Source organism: Rutilus rutilus, assembly GCF_951802725.1.
Source record: "Rutilus rutilus genome assembly, chromosome: 14".
Classification (NCBI taxonomy): domain Eukaryota; kingdom Metazoa; phylum Chordata; class Actinopteri; order Cypriniformes; family Leuciscidae; genus Rutilus; species Rutilus rutilus.
Genome location: NC_140219.1, coordinates 21,412,458 through 21,422,044, shown reverse-complemented (window position 1 = coordinate 21,422,044; position 9,587 = coordinate 21,412,458).

The window sequence follows — 9,587 nt, the reverse complement described above, 5'->3', positions numbered from 1 at the left end:
AGCAAATTTGGGACAGTCTTTAGTCTTACGTAAACACTCCGTACACCCATACAACCTTTTATAGTGAAGAGGTTTCTGGGATGGCCAGCATGACTCACTGATGACTTTTTATTTCCCTCTCTCTGTCTCACCCTCCGGTACGGACTCTTCACACCATAGTTGCCATGGTGACTCTGGTTGTATGCAAACAAACAGACAGGGGATCTGTTGAACTTGGAGAATGATGAAAATAGATTTCATCAGGCGCGGCCTGGTTGATGAGTGGTGCTGGCTAAGCCATACTGTGGTAGTTGAGGCTGTTTGCACTTCACCTCCAGCCAGGCTGAGTGAGCTTTTCCCAGCCTCACTCCCAGAGCGAAGTGGGTCAGGTCCTGGCCGCAAAGGGCATTCCTGCTAAGCACAGATGTGTGTCACAGGAGGTACAAGGCCCCTGGGATTTAACACCAAACTGTAGGCTGCCTCAGCAAGTCCTGGGAAAAAATGCATGGTCAGCGTTTCATGCATAAACTTTACCTTATGTGTAAAATCCGTAAAATGGTTTTAAAAGACTTTAAGTCCTAGTAAAGATGGAGCACCCACACAGATGTGGGTTATGTAATATTAAATGTAACTCCTTAATCCAATAGTAACCTGTAGTATGCTTTGAGCGGAGTCCTTAGCAGCTGAAATAATACACAACGGGCACCGAGGCGGTATGAGACACCTCCTTCTGTGCACAGCTCGAGGCGACATGGCGCTAACACCAATATTCCAGATGTAATGAGGCCATTTGAAATATAAAGTATAACTGGTTGATTCACCTCTCCCATGAACCTTTAATGAGAACTACGATCACTGGTGAGTTCCCACTGCCCTATCAAACTGATAAGAAAAACAAATGAAAACATCCCCCGCTGTCAGTTACACATCTGTGCTTTCCAATAGTGTGAGAAGGTTTTTTTTTTTTTTTTTTGAGCAAAACCACTATAATTACCCATATTATATATATTATAATATGTTGGTCACATATTGGTCACATAGATGTTGGTCACATAGGCCTATATATATATAACATATGGGATGGGGGGATGGGGGATGGGGGGATGGGGGATGGGGCAAATAGAAGTAGAACAATGAAGGAATCTGATCAATCATTGTTCAATCACTTTGAACTATTCACAAATAATATTTGCATTCATTTTCGTTTAAATATGCACACATATACTTTTATTTGTATGCATAATATGTCAAAAATGTTAAATGTGTATTGTCTTGTCACACTCAGTAAGGAATTACATGAATCTCGCAAATTTGCAATTCAAAATGGCTGTATTTGGAAAGAGATAGGGGAGTAGTTTGCATCATGGATGTTACTGTCGGTTGTTTAACATTTCTATTGTAAAACAGTTGACTTATTAAATGTTTCGCTATTTAAACTTTATCTCACTCTTTCAACATTAACTGATTCTTTCTGCTGGAATTCGTTCTGATTATGTGAACGGAAAACCCACCTACTTTGATTTGATTGGCCATCTTCGATTGCCTTCGATATACATGTGTGTGTGTATATATATATATATATATATATATATATATATATATATATATATATATATATCCCATTATGAGTGTTGTGTGTGTTTTCTACAATACTTCAGCAGAGCTGGCTGGTGTAACTTCGTACATTTGTCTTATCACTGTCTGGGTCAAAGGTCAAGTACACCTCACTCTACAGTCTCTGCAAAGCTCTCCAGCTATCTAACTTTCCAGCTCACTAATTAAGCTGCTACTTCATTATGCTGAACTATAACACTGCTAATGGAAGGGAGATATGCTATATTTGTATGTTTTAGTGTAACCCAGGTGCAACAGTGGATTTTGATCCTGTTTCCATGCTTCAGGGTATGATGGATGGCTCGAAGTTAGGGCATTGTTGATAAATAATACAAGTCTCATGGTCTTTTGACTCAATATGAACAGGCAGGGCTTATAAAGCCAAAACATGTGACTGTACCAGTACGTCTAGAGTGTCTACCAGGCACTCTACAACTGCCAATACAAATATGAAAGCATGACAAACGTTATTTGCGCTGGGTTCAGAGGGTACACTCCAATCAAATAGATTTTGCCCTTTTGATTTTGTCATTCTGGTGTCATGCACACAAAACTGTTTCACATTCTGCACGTACCACAGTCTTTTTATATCAAAGCAGTTCCTGTGAATATAAAAGAAAACTGTTATGAGGATCTAGACAAACAGACAGATGGATATTTTTCGGATGGATGGATGGATGGATGGATGGATGGATGGATGGCGTTAAACGTATCGTACCAGGCAATTTTAACCACCACAGAATGAAAGCATCTCCTTGCACTTGAATGGACACATACACACAAAATTATGTCAAAATACTCGTCTCTGCAAATATTTTCGTAAACACAGTCAGTTATGTCTTAAGTGAAAGTAAACAGCTGAGAAAGAAATTGGATGTGTATCATTATATTGGACATTAAATCTTAAAGTGACAGCAGCCTGAAAAATACTTGCTTTTGTCTGTCATTAATGTTAAGCAACAAAACACAGTTTTAACATAGATGAATACATTTATACAGTGAACACTATAGTGTTATACGTTTAATTATTACATTTCTGTACCTGAAATGAATAATACAGTTAGACCTTACTTTATTTGTAACTGTTATATTGTATTTATCTATGTTTGTAATTAGTGTATTTGTTCATATTGTCACTTGCCTTTTAATAATGTTTGAACTTTATTAGTTAGGCAAGTAGTTTTTGCTGTGGTATCAGAGTACTTAAGTGTGCTTTATTTAATAAATCCATTGAACCAATAATGGATTTTTGGTTTTATCTCTGAAATTTCCAGAGAGTTGCATAATTTCAAAAAAAAAAAAAAAATGTTTCACATGAACGCATTTTGTAATCTATGGCTAACTGCTAAGGAATTGAGGATTTATTTATTTTTTCTTGCAAAATATCAGTAGTGCTGAAAGGAATTTTACAAAGCTTGTGGGAACTGCTTGGGACTGTTACTTATTAGTTTTTGTAATCAGTTTAGTCAACATGATCCTTGCAGCTTTAATAGGCATTCAATTCTCAAAAGTGTAATCGCTTCTCATTTCTCAGTATGTTTCTCTGGGATTCGGTGTTGATCTATTTGTGCACCAGCAGGCTGTAGATCATCATCTCTGCGTACCACAGATATAATCCATCTAATGATGGAAAAAGAGTTATGAAGCCAACCTATATTTGAAAGCATTTTGCATACATCCACAAGATAAAGTCCATAGAAGACTATGATTGCAAAACAGCTCAGTGATCAAAGGCTTTGCGTTTCCTCCTCAAGCCTTCTGCAAATACCATGAGATGTCTGGACTTGGGTCATTTCATCTGGTCAGTGGGTAGCCACATAAACATTTGCAAAGGAAATCCTGGCAGGCTTGTGTTCTTCTAGGTGTCACCCTTCTTTATTACAGCTCTTTCCTTAGTGTTAACCTGCCCCACCACAGCTGCCCAATCACAGTTGAAAGTAAGTCACTTGTGACAGTTGTGTGAAGAGTGACTGCTGGAGGACACATGCAGACTGAGACCTAAAATGGATGTTAGCGAGCTACAATTACTGCACACAAATGGCTTTATCTCATGTTAAATAATTGAGCTATTTCGAGTTGATAAGATTTGTTAATGTTTTTAAACAAAGTCTCTTACTGAATGCTTATGACAAAATACAGTAAAACAGCAACACTGTGAAACAATTAATAATAACTGTTTTGTATTTGAATCTTGAAAAATGTAATATATTCCTGTGATGGCAAAGTTAAATTTTCAGCATCATTACTCCAGTCTACATGTCACATGATCCTTCAGAAATCATTCTAATATGTTGATTTGCTGCTCATATTTTTTATTATAATTATTTTTAAATACTGTCCATTTAGAACTTGACTTGGAAAGGGAAAAATGAAACTAAATAAAAAAAATGGTGGTACATTTCAATTTAAAACAGAGCTATTTATTGTTCAGGAACAGCATGTGATGTTCTCTGTATATTTTCCAGTGGGAAAATGCTGGTATTGTCCCACTGTTCCGCATGGAAGGCATCTGTATGAGGTTTCATTTGCAAGAGAACAGCTCCAAACATTTACAGCCATTGGAAAAGTCACGCACAAAGCTTGACCTTGTTGAACGATAGACCACACAGACAAGCATTGCGTGCCAGCTATTGTGTTTACCTCCCACTCACAGGCTCTGGCTTGATGACTTCCCCCAGTCTGAGATGTTGATGAACAGTATGATAGTACATTAAATTCCCTTAATTCCACACCATTGTGAGGAATCTTGCATTTACCGTACATGCTGACATTTCAACCAGACTAAAATGCTCATAAAGTGGACATTTTGATTTTATATTACTTCAAGGTGAATGTCTGTTTATTCATTTTAGATTATGGAAATGTTTGTGTCTGATGCAAATAATTGAAATTGTTTGTACTGAACTCTATATTTTAGCTCTCATTAATTGTTTTTCCTACGTGAACAAACAAGAGTTCAGGATGGTGTAGGAATCGTGAGGACAGGTGGTTTCAGCAACACTGGTGTGAATTGTTTGCCGTTTGGAGCTCGTAGAGCATCTGCTGGCCCTAGACAGCGCCCTTGTCTGCTTTAACTGTTATGTAATCCACCGCCTAGCCATGTGCTCTCTTCCTGTTCCTCATTGGCCTAGAGAGACCTTGTATTTGCATATCCTTTCAAAAACGGGGTGGTTGAGATTGAGCTCTGGATTTCTCCACCGGTTTACTTGTGCTGCTGACTTTCACATCCAATAAGCTTTTGAATGCTTGACCACATTTCTACAAGCTGCTCGGTTGCATTATCTGGGGGTGAACTGGATTAACCATAGCAAAGGTCCAGAATACTGTTTGTTTTTGTCAGAAATACTGCCGAGTGGTCCTGTGAGAAGCAGCCTGAGTCAATAAATGGAAGACTGCTCAGGTTTCTGTTTACGGATATCATATTGTGTGTTCATGCTGGCTTTATGCATAAGGCTTTCAACAACAAAATTGTCCTGTTATGTAACATTCGGGGATCCAGATTTGTGTAATCAATTCATGGGAAAGGTATTTTACCCATATATAGACCACAGTAAGCCCAAAATTGCGGCAGCCTCTTGAATCTAGTTTGATTGCAAATGCACTTGGTTTCAATAAATCCTATGGACCACCTAAGAAGGCTGGTAAACATTTTTTGTTTAATCTTGCGAGGATAATGAGCTTTAAAATCAAATTAGAAACATATAGATGCCCTTCTGCATAACCACATTATAGGTTTGTAGTTGTAAAATCACACACTCAAAGAACTCAGTAAACATCACACTTTTTGCGCCGTTCTGCCAACCCTTTGTGCTGATGTTTATTTTAGTGTTATAATGGTGCTGATAGTATATACTGCTTTTTTGCAGAAGGAAATGCTGAAAAGATTAGATCATAACCAGACATGGCTGTTAAAGACTGAAGGGAACCTCTGATTTCCCTTTCGATTTTGTAGCCTGTTCTATATCTGCTTCATCTTATTTCATTTTGACAACGGTAGTATTGGAGTCAGGACATGCTTTACGTTCTCACAGAGGTTTTAATTGTCATTTCAGGTCACATTAGCAGACCAGACGGAAGCATAAATTGCTGTAATTTTACACAAACACACACACAGAGTTAACAGACAATAAGTAGGATGATGTCACAGTCAGAAATATGAAAACCCTCTGAGAGAACTAGGTTAGATTTTTCAGTAAAGTCACCTTTATGTAGGCTACAGTATATATCGCTTTATACAGATTGTTTCAAAGCAGCTTTACACTAGCGTTTACATGGACACTTATAATCGGATTGACGGATCAATCGGACTAAAAAACCTTCATGTAAACACCTTAATCGATCCGATTGAGCTTGATCCGAATGAAATTTCGATCGGATTGAAAGGGGTGGTTTATCCCTTTTGTAATCCGATCGAGAGAACATGTAAACACTTGATCGGATTGAAAACCGAAACTGAAAGGACTGCGCATGTGCAATGACGTTAAATAGCGTAATGACGTATGGACGCGCGGAACGAGCTGTTCTTCCTGTTGAATAAAGTGTCATATTAATAAGTTTCCCGTCATTCTAAATTTCTCATTATTTCACTCGCGCGTCTGTGAAGTGAAGCAGAACAACGTCCCACCAGTCCTTGTTTTGGATTCTCATGCATAGACGTCTGGTTTTGGCCGCGGGGAGGGGTATTTTTACTGCGTGATCAATAAGCAGCACGGCAAAACGGTTAATATGCTCTAAATTATGACCAGAGACGAATTAATATTACGTCTGCTGTTTAAAACAAATAAAGAATCAATAGAGGAGAATATTTATGCGCAAAAAGCGGGAAACTCTGTATATTCGTGCAGTGTGTGCATGTCAAAACATCAGATCCGATTTGAAACTTGTGACATATAAACGCGCACATCAACCCGATTACTTTATTTATCATTCATGTAAACACCTTGTTCGGATTCATCAATCCTATTGATTTCATTCCGATTGTGTCCATGTAAACGTAACTCTGATAACAGGTAAATGATGCATTCCGGCTGTTGTTCAGCTTAAGTCAGTTCAGTGTTGATTCGGTTCCATTGTGAAGATCATCAATTATTAAATTAGTTAATTTTATTTATAAAGCAGTTCTGCAAATAATGATGTCAACATCCAGCTCAGTTCAGTTCTCATACAACAGCGTCAGTACAGTCAGATCAATAATATTGTAAGTTTCCCCAACCCCAACTAAAGCCGGGTGCACACTGCGATTTATCATAGTTCTTTACAATTGTTCCTTGTCAGACTGTACAAACATGATCCTCGCTGTAAGCCATGTCACACTGTAAGATCTCAGTTTTTATTAATGTCAGACTGTACGGTAGTCAAGACGCATTAAAAACGAATGACATGAATGAGCTGTGTTACACGCGGGATTGAAATGGTGGCTACAAAGAAATCTCTAACGTGTATTTTGGTCATGGCTTGTCTTGTAAAAAGAAGACCTACCCGTCCCAGAAGTCACACTGCAGGACTGTGAGCCAAATCTTCTAACACTGCCAGAATTTCGTCGGAGGTCAAATTTTATCGCAACGTCATTAACCGGCTGTCGGTGCACATGTCAAACTAAGGATCAAATACTTACGATTTTTAGCCTAGGATCAGAGGAATCTTTTAGGATTTGCACAATTTGTCTCAGACGGCCAAATCGTGGCCAAAATCGCACAGTGTGCACCTGGCTTAAGCAAGCCAGAGGCGACGGTGGCAAGGAACCCAAACTCCACCAGGTGACAAAATGGAGAAAGAAAACCTTGGGAGAAACCAAGCTCAGTCAGGGGACCAGTCTTCCTCTGGAAGTCTTCAAACACGGTGTGATTATGATTCAGGCTGCATCAAATAAGATTGAGCTGTCAATTGTGCTGTCATTTTAAAATTGTAATCAAAATTATTTATGATATGCAGTTGATTAGTCAAATGACTTATTTGCTGTGAAAAGCCTCCACATAAAAACATTATTGTGGAAGTCCATGTATTGCTTGTTTTATTTCCATATCATTGAGTCCACAGTAATCCATTACAAAACCGAATGGCCATTCAAGGCCGAATAGTTCTATGCATAATGAGGAACTGCTACGGTTATATTTCCACTTGAGATAGTTTTTTGTTGTGTTTTTGTTCGGTTGTGTTTTTAATGAAATTAAAATAGTTAATTATATGAACATTTTCTTACATAAATTCTAAAATAAACCACATGCTATACATTATTAACAGTATTTTTTTCTGTAGTTTTACATACAAAAACTCTAAAAAAACAGCAACCACTGGACTGTTGGTTTGAAATGACTGTATTTTTGTGGCTGTTATAGAATTCCATTCATTCATTGCCATCTTGTCTTGCCGAGTGCCAAACATGCTAAAATGCTTAATCTGTATTTTATTGTAGTCTAGTCCAGATTTTAATTCAGATTAACCTTCTTTTTTTGTGTGTGTGTGTAATTTTAGCCAAGTGTAATTTGGTGATCGTGCCCAAACGCATTAACCCCAAACACATTTCCACAACTACTCCAGTCCTTGGAAACAAACGTCTCCAGTGTTTGTTCTTGGACGGTAAATGAAAGCGAGGAAGCTGCTTGTGACCGGGATATGACTGGGTGCTACAGTTCTGCCAGCCGCTCCATTGTAACAAATGTATTTTACAGGGCAGGTTGTTTTGTCTGGCCTGTTTTCTTTGTGGGCTCTTTGCCCTGCAGCCATTTTCCTCAAAGGAAACCTTTCGTTGTCCTTTCTGTTTCATTTCCGAGACTTGCATAAGGCTGTCACACTTTTGTTCTGCTTTGATGGTGCTTATTCTTTGTGACATCTTGTGTACATTACAAAGGCCAATGTCTCACTTAAGCTTTGAAAGGATTGTGACCCACTAAACATACAATATAACAGCTATTTGCTGCTTCCAACACTGAAATCAAAGCTCTGAGGTGGAGGTAACGGAGACAAAGTCAGCTAAATGTTTTTAAAAAGTCAATACACACTTCCTCTCTCTCTCAAAGGGAAAGGAACAAGGCAAACAAAAGCTGCCCCTCTTGACAAATATTCCACCAATTGCCAATGGAAACAGTCCTTGGGACAGTGTTTAAAGAGTGATGGATTGAGGGACTTTTGTCCATGCGTTTCTGGGAATTTATTGATATGATTAAGCTCATTTCATTTGCTTGGTTTAGAAGCGGCCTGAACTTTATCAGTCATCCAAAACAGTGGGAGTTCTCCGCACATGATCTGTGTGATAGGGTTCCTTGGACACAAAGCGGATTTAAAGAGGGAGTGCGGGCGGCCGTCCAACTAGGACAGAATGTACCGCACGAGCCCGCTCACATGCATAAATCTGCATGCAGCTGTCGTTTCACACCGCTGATGAATCAATGCAGCGTTTGAGTTTGTTATTGCCTTTGGAGTCTGTGCTGACGTAGCTGATGATAGGCAGACTATGCGTGTTTTTCACCTTCTCTTGCACAAAATTGCCCAGAGATTCAGTGGAAGGGTAGAAAGAGGGAGGGCTGATACTCTAATCCTGAGCTGCATGCGTGTGTTTACACCTCCTCCCTAATGTCATGTGCTCTCATGTGCACTGACTGGTCCTTGTGCAAAGAACTCTGACTGAGCTGGAATGCACATAGCACCACGAATCAGGTTTATTTTAGCTCATGTTAAAAGAGAGTTAACTGTTTTGAAATGTTTTCAGCAGAACACCAATGCAATAAACATACACTGGGGAAAGAATATGTAGAAATACTTTTTTTACTCAGAAATCGCTAGTAAATTTCACAAGTAATTACAAAGTAACACTGAATTAAATGTGAAATTTTGAAGCAGAAAGACTTAAGTTATTTTGGTAACACTTTACTATGTGTTATGGGTGATAAACAAATTTTAAATATCCTCTTTTCATACAGGTTTGGAATGACATGAGGATGAGTAAAAAAAAATTATATTTTTTTCCACCATTAAATCTTGTAGGGATCAGGAGGGAG